At 41.2% G+C, this 16850-nt stretch overlaps 1 protein-coding gene across 3 annotated transcripts in view; it reads right to left on the bottom strand.

The window, feature by feature from the left end:
* The window catches only part of LOC124155554 (protein tincar), an 803451-nt gene extending 787595 nt beyond the window's left edge, over nt 1–15856 (bottom strand). For all 3 annotated transcript variants that reach the window (XR_006864202.1, XM_046529476.1, XM_046529477.1), the window contains exon 1: nt 14213–15856. The gene's annotated coding sequence lies outside the window, so the exon portion shown is untranslated. The remainder of the gene's footprint in view (nt 1–14212) is intronic.
* Nucleotides 15857–16850: the final 994 nt, after the last annotated feature.

Below are 16850 nucleotides of genomic sequence, written 5' to 3'. Positions count from 1 at the left end.
CAGACATGCCCAATGTCATTAAATTGAAAATTCTATCGCCAGGAATATACGATGGCACTGGAATTCCGGACATCATAAATACCACTAAAATTAATTATCACATCCATAGACTTGTCCAGGATTAACAGTGCATTCAGAGCCAATGTTTGATGGCTATTTGAGTGCACATCGTTAGAGCCATCAACATGTGAATGACCGTTCTATTCTCAATTTGATCCATTTTTATTGCCTTAACAAAAAAAAGACGCATGGTCTGATTTTTCAAAGCACACAAATACGTTCCACTAATCGAACAATTTTGGGAGAATGAGGAATAGCAATTGGATTTTCAACACTAGAATAAACAAACCCTAATAATCATCGGTGAAGTTGGATCAAAAATTTTGCCAATGATCTCAAAAAACACTGAAAGCTTAAAAGAGATGGTAAGTCACAAAAAATCAATGACCTCACTCAGCCTCTATTCTACTCCACACAATAACGGTAGGCATCCTTCCCTCTGTATTGAAATTATAAATGCATTACCTAATTTTCTCGATATCATTTTTCAATTCGCCTCTGGTCCGTTGGGGAATATGAGACCGTTTTGAGCAAAGACTGCTCCAATTCATTCGAATCAACTGCTTCACAAAAATTCTCTCCATGCAGGAATTGCAACATTTGAATTGTTTTATTTCCCCAAAACTCAACACAAAATGGTAAAATAATTCTTGGAGTATAGGTCAAATTTATATGATGCAAAAAAGTTGTTAGGCAACGTTTCAGTTTATTTAAAACTACCACCAGGGCTATGAATGAAAACAAGAGAACAATATAGAATACAATGATATACAATATTTTTACATAAATTAATGTTACGAAAGAGGTTTTATACAATAATACAATTTTTTTAAATATAAGAAGAGAATGGACAAAAATTTTTGACATACTTCAGCTTTGCACATATTTATTGATATTACGTTACTAAGCTATTACCAAACCTAGTTACCATTAATTTTGATTAATTAAATAAAAATAAAGTTTGCTAAGGTTTTCAATGCCTGTTTTTTATTACAACTTTTAATTGATTTAGATATGTGAACCATTTCTTTGAAAAGTCTTTTTCTCAAATTAACCTCATGCTCGAAAAATTTTGGCGTTGTCAAAATCAAAAACTTACATTTACACTTAAAATACATTTAAACTTACTTAAACATTTGACCTATACTCCAAGAATTATTTTACCATTAATTAAATGAGGTCAAGATAAGAAGAAAAAAATTAATTATCTACACAAAATGAGATATTGTAAAAAAATCATTCAATTCCTTTGATCACCATCTTCATTATCATTAATTATATCCAATTGTAAAATGAAAATCTATTCGAAAATCTTAAGTTGAAATTTTGCGGGCCGACGAATCCAATTCCCTATCATTTACAAATAGTTGAGAACAAGAAACAACAGTATTTAAATACGAATATTTACATTCATTTTTTATTTGATCCTTTTCCAGGACTACAATGAAAAGGTTAACTATGCAAGTGTGCACAACGGGTGGTTGTAATTTGAACAAATAAATGTATGCAACAATTTATTAAATATGTAAAATAAAATTATACACTACGGTCGTTCAAATATATGAATGTCGAATTACTAAATGTTTTTTTTTTCTTTTACCGTTTTCTGCAGTGAAATGCTTAAATTCAGTGAAGCCAGGTTAACTTTTTTTACCATCGTTCCAATAGGGTAGTTTCCTTCATCAAAGAAAACGAAAGGCATTGATTGCGATTCGTTACCCACCATTAGTGTATTCATAATATACAAATAGTTTAGTTTTAGAAATCCCAGTTTAGACGAACGTTAACGGGTTCATTTTAACCTCATTTAAAAAAGGACAGATTGGTGCCCATGTGATTCTAATCTACGCGATATCACAGGGACCTGGATGCTATACGAGTAGTCAGGAGTTTTACATCGTCTGAGATTACCTAAGCATGCATGTAGCATAGAGCTCAGGATAACAACTCTTAATAATCACTTATTAAAATTGCCTATGGTGGGAAAGTTTCCTTCGTTTTTTAGGGTATTAATAACCCTCATTTAAGCCAAACGCTACCTGCTAGCAGCCTGCATCGTGGCGGCGCTCATAGCTTCGCACCAAGGCGGCCTTACACAGCGGCAGCCGGAACCGTAATGACGTCACACGGGCTTTTCCCAGCATTCATACTTAACCGTTGCGTTTTCGCGCGCTTGAAAATTTTTCACTTTACATTTAATCGCGAAAAATATGTATTGTCATTTAAAAATCTAAAAGCGTAAAATACGTACTCCAAGATTAATAATCTTTCTATTTATGCAGTAAAAAAATAGGAAAATACCCTATTCACATTTATTCTCTATTACTAATTCAAGAAAACTAATAGTGAAAATAATTAGCGCCTCGCGTATGGTTTCACGTACCAGTTCGTAATTATTGAAGGGAGACAAGGGATGAGGAGAGAAGACATGGGAAAAAAGCGAAGAGAAATGAATGAGGAGAGGAGTGAAATGGTACAAGGCTCGGAGAAGAACGAAATCCCGAGGAGGGGTGGATGAAATACATTCGGATGAGGCGGAGAGGATAAGGGTTGAAATGGGACGGAGATTTCCACGGCGCGATAAGATTGATGGAATTCCTTTCGTCGCCCGAGATAACTCAATTCCCTCACCTTTTCCCTCACACAAAACTCTCTCGACTTTTTAACATATCATTCTCTTCCATCACGAATGTAAATTTTTCACGCCCCATCGAGGTCTCTCGAACAGGTTCCCTTCCAAAGAAATGACATTGCCGACTGCAATCGGCAATCGATCAAAATTAACGGAATAAATGACTTCATTTCGATTAACGAAGGGAAGAACAAAGTATACATCAATAGCTCTTACGTATCTCCGGCTAACGGTGATTAATCGCTATTCCACTTTGGCAGGCGTCGTTCAGAGAAGGTGAGGTACTGATGGATAGGTCTTCTAACCCTAATGAGTGTCAAAAATGACCGACGTACACCATTTAATAGACTGACCATATGATCAGTCGAAATCAGATTATTGTTAGCTTTCGAAAAGCGAGGTTTTGGGACAAAAAATCAAATAGGGATCTGGTTCGTGTGGTGGTTGGAGATTTGGCTTTCCACCAAGTTGATACGAGTCCTAATCCCCGCGTAATCCTAATTAGCCTAATCCCTCGCCTTCCCCGAACACATACCATACCAACAAATAAATACTACGCTGAGAAAACATTTTTTCATGCCTACGATATACGCCACAATTGGTATATTCATAATGTGATACTAGGCACAATTAAATAAGGAATACCGTGCCCATACAGAACGCTGTCTTTAAAATTTCCATATGGTAAATTAATAACTCAATCCACTATTTCAAGTAACCCTGACTAATAGAATTAGTATAAGTACTTCAAACAGCAATGCATGCGTAGGAATGTGCGCTTAATGATACAGTCATAGAGATATTGAATTTGTGTCCACAGCCATATTGAAAAGCGCAATGCAACAAGATGAAAATGGAAAAGAATAATTATCCCGATTGATGTGGACGTTACTCATGGTCTAAAGGATCAGCCCCTATCTGCCATATCAGTTACATTACCTCTGAATGCATCATTTACGACCTAACTCGATCACGAAGCATCACAAAATGACTCCACCGTGCGCTGTAGCAGTAGGATGCATTGGCTTCGGGGCTATCATTATGACTTAGCCGATTTGAAACGACCGTGCCTCCAGATTCGAAAGAAAAAAAATGACCGTGATAAAAGGCTGCTTCCGAGCATAAAACGCAAACGCGCACTGCTACCCTCGACGCTTCGTCATGCACCGAAGTATCAATTATGCACGGCGGATCCGAGGGACGGCCACGTCGATACCAGCGACATCAACATCCTAATGGACGCAAAACGCATTTCATTTCTCTACGAGTGACGAGGATTTATGATCGCGTTGAGGACACATTTTTGAATGACATCTCGTCGACAACACTGGTCGACAGTTTTAATAGGATGGAGTTCAGCGATAGCAACACGAGTCTATTGCGGCGAGGTTAAATAAAGACCAGTACAGTAGCCAAAGTTACTGCATAGAGGAGGCCCCATTCCGTGCCGAAGGAGGTTGATTTATCCTGCCACTTGAACTGCTGTTCAGCTGGTTTTCAAAAATGTTCTCAGAGTTGCAATGAAGGCGAGCGTTCCATCCAAAAATGCTCAATAAAGTATTTGCAGACGCGAGGAGATGTATTGAAAAGGCACGGATTTGATAATATCATTTCGAATATAAATTTCGGCTAACAGCCCTAATTATAGCTCACATCCCCGTGAAATTGGGATCGCTTTACCATCAGCGACGCGAGTGGCGACTTAAACTCATTTAAATGCGCGGTAGATGGGTGACGGCAAATTTATTCACTCACAGGAGAATTCATATTATTTATATTATTAGTTTTCTGCAACCAACGGTAGGGTCCCGAAACTGCAATTTTTCGTGTCATCGACCAAGGATCTCAAATAATTTTTTAAAAGGCAATATCAAAACGGCATTCTTTTAAAAAGTGTTTGCTGGAATATGTAATAATATTAATTCTACCATGAACTAGCATCAGACCAAGCACAGTCATCGATCACTGCTCAAAGCCACTAAACTGTAAACAATTCCCCTTCCCAACAGATGCCAAGAAAAAAACTATTAGCAATTAAAAATAACGATTTCCGTATCTGAAGATGTCGCCTCTGCGACGAAACCGGTCGTCTTAAATAAATTGTGTGAAAAAATACCATACTTTTTTATTGTTTACAATGGATTTTCACAAAGTTACGCCTGAAAGAATCAAGTTTATAGATGCCAAGAAATTCCGCATTAGGCCATACTGAGAAGAACCGCGCTCCATTGAAATAAAAAGTAGCTACATCGAACAACTTTGAATTTTTTTCTCAGCTCATATCATTCGGATGAGATTGCGATTTGGAACATGAATTACTTGGATCCCATAGGACAGTTTTTGGCCTCAAAATGCACAATTATTTCAATTGAATGCTGCTCAATTAAAAATACATCCCATTTAAAATACATGGGAGTCGCGCATGTTTGAAGATTCCAGGCGAGCTTCAGCCCGGCTTCAACTCCTTCGAAGTGCGTTGCATAGCGATTGTGTTGAGCCCAGTGTTCAAAATGCCATATGGCTATCCACAGATCAAATAGGGCGTTTCCGAAAGGCGCAAAATCCCACCACGTGAATAGGTGAGGCAGGGTGGTGATGATTGGACGTGGCATTCGGCGATAATGGAGCTACGGAGGCGATCTGGGTGCCTCAAGGGTAGGTGGGGGGAGACCTTATCTCTAAAAGGCGGAAGGTCGAAGGTAGGGGAAAAAATGTGAAGGAGCCGCTGAGCAAAAGGCTTCCGTAGACCCAAGACGGTTTGATCTACACTACAACGCTCTAATCTTACATTAATTGCTTTTCATTGTGAAGGTCAGCCTCACCTATTAGAGGAATCGGGGGAGCGGTTAAATTCATTAGCGTTATAAATGGGCGACGATTAGGGAAAGAGTGGGATATCACGACGCTAAGGGCATCGAGATGAAAGAAACCAAAGCCCAGTCCTAAAACGGAAAATGCCCGCAGTTACAACCAGGCTATCCAGCGGACGGAGTCACTAATAAACTTAACGTCCATTCCCGCCCTCCCCCAAAACAACGACCCCGGCACGGAATGCGGCAAAAAAGTCTCGCAGGTAGAAATACTTTATCTTCGCAGAGCAAAGGAAGAGTAATGACTGTACGCCAGTAGCGGGTGAAGTGGCAGTGAAACATAAAGGGCGTAACGCGGTAGATTTTTTTCTGGGAGACTTTTCCATTGCTTTAAAGTAAAGCCGTATCCACTCTGACAACCGGGGCCAAAGAGGTCGTTAGCCTTCGTAAGAGATTTCTGCGTTCTCAATATGCTGCTAATCGAGTATGTCTGCTAAAAGGGTGTCCGCAGAGACCAGGGAAAGGTCATGCAAATGCTATATAGCAATATTAGTAGATAGTAGATATCAAAACTTAACAGTTTAATACGTAACTGTAGTTCCTGTTTTAAAATCAACTACCCATTGAATCTCGGTTGGACTACAATTATGACAAGCAATTTAACTAGATATTGACTACTCGGGAAAATTAAAAAGCCATTCGATTCAGACGTAAGCCGCAGCACGCAAACCTTCAAACATATATTTGAACATTTCCAGTTTTTCTCAACTGACATAATTTACGCTAAGTGTACCATTGCCCACCCTTTCAGAATATTCTAGCAATATAGAAGAAACTATATTTCCAGAATTGCCTTGCATTGGCACAAAAACTTAACAAATATGTCTACTTCTTCAATCCATAAGCACAACAAATCCATTCATGCACCCTTTTCCAACTCGGACGCCTCAGTTTCGAACGTTGACTGCCCTTAGACCCAAGGCGGTTTGGTATTTCAGCATGAAGATTTTAGCGGCAAAAAAAAAAAAATACCAAAACTGAAAAGTATACATTAGCGACCCCGAATGGATTAAATGACTTCTTGATAATTTCCGCCAAAAATATTTCCTCTCTCAGAACTAAAAAATGTAATTATGAACAGAGCTCCTCATTTGAAAAATTTAGGAAACCCAAATAGACCTGACAAAATAAAGAATGAAAAACTTAAGGTGTCAAGAGCAAAGCTTCCCCGTCCAAGAACTGACGAGAGATAACACGAGCTAAATCTCAACTTTTCAATCAGTGTAATCGTGCGACGCCATCTCAGAAAATTAACTCTACCTGCCAAGCATTTTAACCGCCAAAGCTACACTGGAAGCCCTTCACTCATTCCGTATGATGCAAAACAAAGAAGATAAAGCAGTCCACGAATGAGGAGAACAATGATGGGTGATGATGGGCCATCTTTTTCGTCGACAGAGGGGATGGAAAAAAAAACAGGAATGTGGGGCAAAGCCTCCTAAAAAAATATCTTTCGAGGATAAAAAAATCTCTTCACCGAAACAGCTCTGCGTTCGTTCCTCTCTTGAAAAGGGAAAGAGAATTTCAGTCTCGCCCCGGGCCTTAACCTCATTCCGGGCCCTCGTCTGCTTTTTTCACCTCCCTTCGGTGGGCTCATCCCCACGCGGCTGGCAATCTGAGGCACTGGCGAGGCGACGGGAGGAGCAGAGCAGGTGGCACACAGGAGAGTGAGGCTGTGGGGGAGGGAGGTTGGCGGGAGGGGGAACGGCTGCCGTGGGGGTGGGAGGGAAGGCCGAGAGGAGGGCGGGGAAGGACGAGCTGAGGCTCCGAAGAGATGGCATAAGCACGCGACGCGCGTCCGAGTGTCGGCGAGATACTATTTTTTTAAGAAGGTTAGTGCGAATAGCGATGTACGTGTCAGTCTCCGCGGGTACTACGAGGACACAGTCTACCAAGACGTTGAAGCCTGATTTATGATGCCACTCATGTCGCATTTAAATCGGTTTTCAAAAATGTCCGCACCGCGACGACAAATTCTGAGCGGATTATTTATTCTCGGTGATTGGAGTTGAGTGTTTCCAATGGCGATGTATATATCATTGGAAATTTTTGGATAAAAAGTGATTGATTATATCATCACAAATGTAAATCTCGGTTGATGGATTACGTCCCCATGGAATTCGGATCACTCCGCCGTCAGCGATGCGAGTGACGATTTAAGAAAACTTATTTAAATGCGCGATAGGTGTCAGAACATTTCGTTATGGACAGGAAAATCCTATATTAAAGTCCTGGTAATTTTCTAAAAAATTGTAAAAATGCTCCAATATGGAAATCGCTTAATCAAAATCCGGATTTTTTCAAGTAGGCTTTGATGGCGTTATCTGCACCGGCATAGGAAAAATTTTAATTACTTCCGGGATATATGTCACTTCGAAAAATTTGATACAATAACCGTGTAATACCATAAGCATTAATTTAGGGACATCGCCGGGCTCTTCTTTGAGTTGTTAACAATTGATTGTTGTCATTGAAGACGAATTAAATGAAAGTAAATTAATTAAAAAATATTTATGTAAATATGGCGGTGCTTCCAATACAAATAGCTGGTAAAGTAATTACTAGCAAATATTATTATTACAGTATTCTAACGATTAAGGTAGGTTTCCATGGAGTACTAAAGAAGTGATCTGGGAGCCTCCCTTTCCTTCCAGCGCTACCTTCTTCAATTCACTTTAAGGCCTACTCCCTTTCAATCTATGTAAAAATCCTTTTCTTTTCCTTCCCCTCCCTCGTTTCCCTAACATTCTACCCTCTAACACCATTTTCAACATCCCCTCCCCGCTAAGGATTCGCTCCATCCATACATTCTGTCTCCTCCGTACCTTATCTAAGGATCAGAATACCCACCTATTTTAATCATTTTGTATGTAGGCAATATCTTTTCCCCGAGTCAATCGACCAGCCAACGGAAGATACAGTCCGTGTCCGTTTCGAGTCAATATGGCCTCATGCGGTCTCACAACACAGCTCGTCCATCTAAGCGGCACTGACAACGCCCACAGCGCCAGTCTGTCCTTCCACCCCCCCATCTCCCATGCCTTCGTGCTTCCCTCGGACGAGGGCAATTGTGCATCTGATCGAGCGAAGGGATCGGTGATCTGGAGAAAAAAACACCAGAGAATGGCGACGCCCTCGTCTGAACCCGACGAAGAAGCCCCACCAAGACCTCCTCCGAAGATAACACGTCGCGGAAAACACGTACGTTTGCATGGGCGATGAGGAAGTAGAGACGATGAGGATGAAAGAGAGAACTCTCACAATGGTCAGGGCGAACTCGAAGCATATACTTTACCTAAGACGATGTGAAAATTCTTAACACAGAAATAAGGAAACAATCAGAAGTTAGGTACATTCGGAATTTCGTAATTACTTATAATTAACCAGCTGGTGACATTTCAGCTTTCTATATAAACTCATTTGTCTTGCTGAATGTTCGGTGGGAGACCACACTGCCTGCATGTGCAAGCACGTATTCTGAAAGTCTTCGTTCATTACCATGAAGTAGAAAAGAAGCAGTAGAAATTGCACGCTTGTAAATCTTTACTCCCAACTACACACCCTTGAGGTGAATCGTAGGGTACCATGTAGATGCATTATACCCCACGAAGTGTTATTATTACAAGGGTAACTGCGCGAAAAACACGTCCTTCGGTCGAACAGGACTGGAGGACGAGGAATTTGATGGCTAGGAGTATGAGAGAGATAACAGCCGAGTCGAGTGTGTCTTCGTCAGGGCGTTCGTTGCATAAGTTAGATCGGTCGGGAGGACAGAAACACATTCGGTCATCAATCATAGGACGAGAACGGGAAGGTGTTCTTCTCGGCTGAAGAAGGAGCGATATCGCAGACGTACCATCTCCATTTCCTAATGCCAGTCTAATGCCGTAGCATCACGATAAAAATGCTTCCGTATACTCGTGTGACCAACCCCAGTCTTACTTGTAAAATCGCTAGGAAATGAACATCATTAATCAGAGTTAAAGTTTTCACATGCCTAAAGCATTGGAGGGTATTCCGAATTTCTGGGCACGCAGTCATGGTAACGCTTAAAAAAACACTTTTCAACAAAAAATTAATATAATGGCTTTGATATTTTGAAATTATTTGTAAAAAAATATTTGATTTCTCAACTTTTATTGAGATGCTATGAGATAAGTGTCTTCATCCTGTTAGATGATGAAAAATAAGAATTTCTCCATACCTTTCCGCCACAGTTCATTCACGATAGCAGGTGTTCGACGGAGTGTTTCGATTCCCGATTTGAATATCCAAGAAACATATGCGTAAAGTAAATGGTATTTTAAAAGATCTAAAAAACAATATTCCTGATGTTTGACGAAATGAATCGGCTCGACTGAACCAAAACACGCTCTGCTACATTATACGTTCACATACAACCATTCAACGCCCAGCCACGCACATCGTAAACTTCACAATTCGCGAATAGCATTTGACTAAGTTTATAGCATTTGCAAAAGAGTAATTTGTATAAAACATGTTACTAAATCACAAAACGGTATCATGACTGAATTTTATATCTCTCTGCGTTTTCCAATACGCAAACGCAAGAGAAGTAATAACCGCCTTTAAAGGCAGAAACAAATAACCAAATATCTTCAGCCTTTATTACCACTAACAGATCGTTTCCTTAAGCTATTTACATAAATCAGTAGTCTTCATGATATGTTAACAACATACCAGTACATTACATCATAGTATCCGTACTCCAAGCCATCTCCGACGATCTCAGCATGTTGTTGATATTGTCGAAAGATTTCAACACTCGACGCCAAAAAGATTGGGTACACATCGAGTAAAACTGCACGTAATGAATGCAAATATTGATGAGAAATCCCTTGTTCAGGAGCAATTTGAAGTGTAAACGGATCCGGTTTAAGTGTTTCAGGTTAAGTGGATCCACTTCTACTCCTCATGTTCGCTCTACTCTACACATATTCTACGTTTATTTGCCCTTATCGCCCATTAAGTGAGATAACGTAAACCATCCATCACGCTTCCATAAGGAGATATTTCCAAAGAATTCATTTAAAGCAAAATGAGCATTACAGTCGTGTAAAAAACTTCTGTGATAACAAAAACTGATTAAAATCTAAAGTATTCCTTCGGTGTAACTTCTACGGATTACCAAAAGATAAACAACAAATTGTTTAAAAAAATGAAGTCCGAATGTTTTCACTGCCTGATAACCGCCAGTTTAAGACACGAATTCCCTGATGGCGTTGTTAACGTTGTCAACTACAATGGAAGTAATAAAAAATGTATAAACGAATTAAAAAGATTTCAGTAATAAAAATTAAGGAGTATGTTTTAGCTTTGGGTAAATATAAGATTGGGAGCAGTTTCATTTGGACTGAAACGCTTACAATGGACCCGTTTAAGCTCAAAATTGCTTCCGAACAAGGGAAGGTTTCTGTGCAAAAGACGAGCGGCCTTCAAGAGCACACCATTTCGGGAGATAACAGGGTTATGCGTCGAAATCGGATTCATTTGTACGAGCAACGCTGCGCCGTCGTGGGATTCGGAGAAAATGGACGAACCCGTTATTACATTTTTATACGTTCGTTTTTAGACCGCCGCTCGTTCTGGTTCGACAAATAGAAGCCGTGAATTCGTCAAGTAGACAGCGACGCCGCAGACGTGAAAATAGTAGCCGCCAGGCTGGAAGCTCAACTGAAACATATATTTATTTGCTCAGTGCGAAGGAAATGATTCATTTCAAGACGGCTTTTTTTTATTTCCCTCCAACAGTATACTCCCCGTGGTGGCCGTGAAACGTATTTAATTTGAAAGAGACTAGTTCTGATCTTCATCCACGACCCAACAGGAAATGAATTAAAGTTTCTCCGCAAACACAACCCATAATCAAAAAATTTGTAATACCGAAATGTTAGGGGTATATAAATATTTCAAGGCGTCGTATTCTTTAAATGCATGAATAAGTATAAGGTACCAAAATCACTACTTCCGGGAGTAAAATGTTTTTTTAAACGGCGCTCTCTTAAGCAACTCGTAATGAAGATCGAATTTCCAGCTGATAAATCTCACATATTCGAAAGTGTAACTGAACATGTAATGTAAAGGATGCAAAATTTAGTCTCCCCATGCCTAGCGAATAACTCGGCAAAATACACTCAATACAGACTACGTTCTGCTGCATTAATCTTGAATGATATAATCGTAATGCCAACATGCAGTGGATGAATTATTTATTTTCATATACCCAAAAAAAAACTGGAAATGGCCTTTACGTCGATGATCTCAACAATAACTGTAAAAGCACCATCACCCATGCCATGGATTAAGATAACTTACCAAGGCGGGACTCGAACCTTTGGATCAACGGGCGAAGAATTTACCCCACCGCAACCAATGCCGGTAAATATGCCCTCTATGCCTATTGTACGACGTATACGAGGGATAACACGTCAAATTTTATGGGGGTATGATTGATATTATGAGGTGCTTCAGCCTAGCACCACTGCCTAAAACGTCGTTGTTCCTCAACGCGAACAAGTGTCTTCTGCTCATCCTAACAGAAGTCCAAAAACCCTGGTAAGGAAGGAGACTCGCAGAATACCAATTAACATAATAACTGAGTAGGGGGTCAAACTGAGACTAGGGCAAATACATGAAAACTGATTATATTGGTAATGATGACCAACACAACCGGTAGCGTAATTTCTAGCCGTCGTTTCACTACCAATTTTCTCGATTTAACATCCTAATCTCCACACAAGACCCTTTTCCACTCTATCAGCTATCAAAACTATGTTCACAGCTTTCCACTCTTTCATCTTTCTTCCTTTTACTTCACTCTCTAAAATACCTTTAAGTAGGAAAAAATATCTTTTTACCCCAGTCAAGGGAATACACATCGAGAAGATGAGAGAAAATGAATGCGCCTATATGAAATGCCTTTTACGGCTCGTGAGTGCACACATCCTCGCAACTGGTGTATTTAAGAGACCAGGATCCTGAAACCATTTAACTCAGTCAATAATGCGAAAGATCCACAGAGAAAAAATCATTCGCCTTGACCGGGATTCGAACCCGGATCCCCCGATTTCCGGTCGAGTGCTTTAGCCAGTTAAGCTACCGAGGAGTCCCGGTATACTTTAAATTAAATCAGTCAATAATTTATCGTTTCATCACTGAAAATTGTTACAAAGAGATAAATATATTATTGTGAGAGCGCGATAATCAAAACATTTCGAGGGAAGGCGGAGAACCACGGAATATGATGGGTAACCATCGTCACAGCCAAACTGACTGAAAAAGTAAAAACTATTGAAAAATTACCAAAAAATTGATAAAAGGCCGTCGATTTCAAAAAAGAGTCCATCGAGCCCAATGTCAAACCTATGTGAAAACTTACATGGGATAAGATGTATTCGCATGACCGGGATTTGAACTTAGTATCAACTTAATCACTTACATCCAGGATGACACAGTGACTTACAGTGGCGGATCTATGGGGGGTGGGCTAAGGGGGCTATAGCTCCCCCCTTGGGTGTCCAATTTTCACTAGATAGAATGGTAATTTTTCCGACCCCCACTACTGCTGGAATTTTAACTCCCACTTAGCCCCCCCCTTGTCTCTATCTTTGATCCGCCACTGGTGACTTATACTAAGTGGAGCAGTGTACCTGAGGATCATGGGTTCAAATCCGGATTATTTTCGTGAACGAAACTTAAACTAGGTGCATACTTTTACCTGTATTATATCTTAGGACAATCTCAGTCGATACGCTGAAAGGAAATGGTGCCTCAAACGATGAGAGCCTTTTTCTCACGTTAATCTGACTGATTGCCCTCACCAACTTATCTGTTCAAAGCGGCCAAAGCTTAGATAACTACATCGTATGAACAGAATTCTGTCACAAAATATTATCGATTTGAAATTACATTTTAATAAGGGGTAGAAACATGTGCAAAAAATACCCTAATCAGTAGAATCTTTAAAAATATCATTGCCTGGATCAAATAAAATGAAAAAAAAACACTACACACCTACCGCTTTAAATGTCTAAAAGATTATAAAAATACTATTTCAAATTTGAACGCTTAATAATGGAGTATAGCTCAAATGGACACGCGAATTCTTTTTAGACAAGGCTTCAATAAATTGCGAATTAAATTTCCTTTTGCAAAAGAATATGATTTAGCGATTACTATTTCGTTTTGGAACCCAGTTATAGCTACCACAAATAAGATCAAAGAGAAATATAAAAATATAAATAATTCACTACGAGTGGTAAATTTAATTATTACACATCCTGTACAACTTCGTCCCTTGAAAACATATTCATTTGATCATACCTTCGTGTACTCCTACTCGTCCAGTACAAACTATTTCCACTCGGATTGGGAGGCCAACGTGAAGAGGAAGTAGCAATATAGTTTCGCCATGGCTATGCAGGGAATGTTACACGATGTGGATAGGTAAAAGATGGGTACAAACTTCGTAGACCTTGGATTAGTGAAAATTTACTTCGAGAGAATAATATGTAAATAGCCATGCGACGCAGTCACCAACACGGAAGTTACGTAGACCTGAATTAGAGAAGAGAGGAGGGGCCTCATGTATTGAGTGGCGATGGAACTGAGGAAAAGAAATTTTTCTTACCTTGCGTATGCCAGACTGGGGCGCGCGACGCCGTCACGGGCCACTCAGGATCAAATTCGAGTATGTCTCCAGTGGTTGGGGGCTCTCTCTATTTTCAGGAAGAAACCCTCTCTCGACAGCGGCGACAACTAGCCAAATGCACTTCAAGTTTTCACACACACTCCACTAACTGATGAATAACATTTGCATATGCCGAAATGACTAGGAGATAATAATTTCCTTTCGTCAAACGAGGGTTAAAATTCACAAAATCACAAGCACAGCACTTGAATATCATACAATATTTTTTATTAAGATGGCACAATCACACAGTATATCCTTCACAGGTTTCTAAGATACATCCGGAATATAAGAGGAAGAAATTATTCATGTATTAAACTGTGTAGATGGGAATGAGATTCAGACGGAGGAAATGGGGGGGGACTGTAATTGGTTGAAGGGGCAGGGCAGTGGTGGGAAGCGATGGCTCTTCACGGTCGAGAACTACATGGGAGTGCAACCAGCAAGATGAATCCGAAGCAGAAACTCCACGGATATGCGCTCTCGAGAAGTTAGGCCGGAGAAATGGCAGCGAGTCAATGGAATCCAGAGACACAAGCGGCCGGCTAAATGCGAAGGTATGAGATAGAACGCTGTTGAATGGGCGCAGTTTTCCCTCGAATCGCTTGTTCTGGCCGAAAATTCGGTCAATGCCGGAAATATTCAATCCGGCAAATATTACACTGCACAGAAAACTTCAGAACACAGGATCGGGAATCCTCTGAACTAAAGACTGTCAGACAAGACACTTAATCTTTAATTTTTAAAAATAAAAAATCCACCAATTCAGTCTCCAAAACTTCTCATTTAATTATGAATAAAAATTGATTTTTTTTAGCATCAAAAAAAATCTTTAACGAACCAAAAATCATTTCACGAATTAGTCACATGTTGAAGTCTGGACCGAAAATCACTGCAAAATGCTTTTTTCAGACGCATTACTCTCTGTTCGCGAATATGCAAAGCGTCACGCCAAGTTTTGCAAACTTACTTATGACACCAGAGATCGACTAGAATCCACGACAGACACCTCACACCAAAATATCCTCAGATCGGCGGGAACTCAAAACTGAGCACAGAGGAGATAATACTCCGACGACCCGCAAGCAATTCTCAGACTGAACAGGAGAACACACAAGGTGGTAAAAGGAGCGACGAGCAGACAGTTTTCGGGGAAAACTTGTCCTCAACGCACCCGAGCACAAAAATCGGGCACAATCACACCGCTTCCGAGAAATATTGGCGCTCGTAAAGAGGTCCGCGGAAGGTCTTCAGGGGTGCGCTCCTCACCAGGTACACGCCACGGACAATTTTTGCCGCCACCCGGCCTTGCCCGCAGGGATGTTCCTCGGGCGAAAAGCGACCTGGGTACCTCAATCGAAAATAACTCCGGGTTTCCGAAAGCACTTGACACTGGATCGTAAGACTCGGGCTTCAACCACTTACAGAACACTCGATGAACAGGGGGAAGATAAAAACACCAGAGGATAAGCGGACCGCGGGCGCGAGTGTTTATTCTCACGCTATCCCCGCTACACGGATCGGAGCGAGACACTCCGGTCGACAGAGATGCCGCGATGCGAGCGCCGCTGTTGCCTGTACGGCTGCCACGCTCCCTCTGGCCGACACAAGACCACGCGCGCGCTGCGCACCGGAGGGGAGGTTGGAGGGGAGGAGATGGTTGGAAAGGGGAGGAGGGTGAGACGGCGCTCTTGAAGGCAGCGATGGGTGGGGCGGGAGAGTGTGGCGGTGGTTGAAGGCAATGGGGGTGGGTGTCGGCTTAGCGCACAAGGAGGGGAGGGGGTGCTACGGGGCTGGAGTATGAATAGGAGGGAATGGAGGGGAGGGAGTGCAGATATTCCCACCCTCGCTAACACGGGAGAAAGAGATCACCTCCCTCTCTCTCACACACAGCCACACACACACATATTGGAGTACTACTACTCCACTACGGGACCACGCGAAGGGGGTCCCTCCTGCTTCAACAGATAGGCGTCGCCACCTGCAAGGGCTTCCTTCCCACGAGCCCAACGTGGGATATAAAGGGCCAACTCTTCCTTCAAGTCTGAAAGGATGTAGGCTGAACCTACTAAGCAGATTCAGAGAGGACGTGTTTGCGGATGATATGGAACAGGGGCTATTAAGGCTTGAGGGGGTTTAGGTGCAACTCAAGGTTCTTAGAATGCATTGCTCTTAGGTTCAAGGTTCTTAGAAAGCTCTAAAGCTAGGTTTACACCTGCGAGAAATTGCGCGAGTTTACTGTCTGACAGTCAAAATTGCAAGTGTAAACGGGTCGGCGAGCAGTGTCGCGAGCTGGGCGGCGGAGTGTCTGACACTTCGACTCGCAGGTCTAAACATGAAACTTAGCTCTAGCAATTTCTCGCGCTCGCACTGTCGCCTGATCAAACCGCGGGAGATATTTCCCGACACTTTTGCGGAAGTTGGGCTGAAGGGTAGTTGTGTTGTCTCTCGAGTCTCCCGTAATTTGTTGTTTTTTGTTTTTTTTGTGTCATGTTGTTTTGTAGATGGATGAAGGGAAAAGGATGGAAAATCCCCTTGAGCAAAGGAGTTACAAATGGTCGGACTTGGAGACAAAAAA

This window comes from Ischnura elegans, chromosome 3 (assembly GCF_921293095.1).
Source record: "Ischnura elegans chromosome 3, ioIscEleg1.1, whole genome shotgun sequence".
Lineage (NCBI taxonomy): Eukaryota > Metazoa > Arthropoda > Insecta > Odonata > Coenagrionidae > Ischnura > Ischnura elegans.
This window is presented reverse-complemented; position numbering and strand designations above follow the sequence as displayed.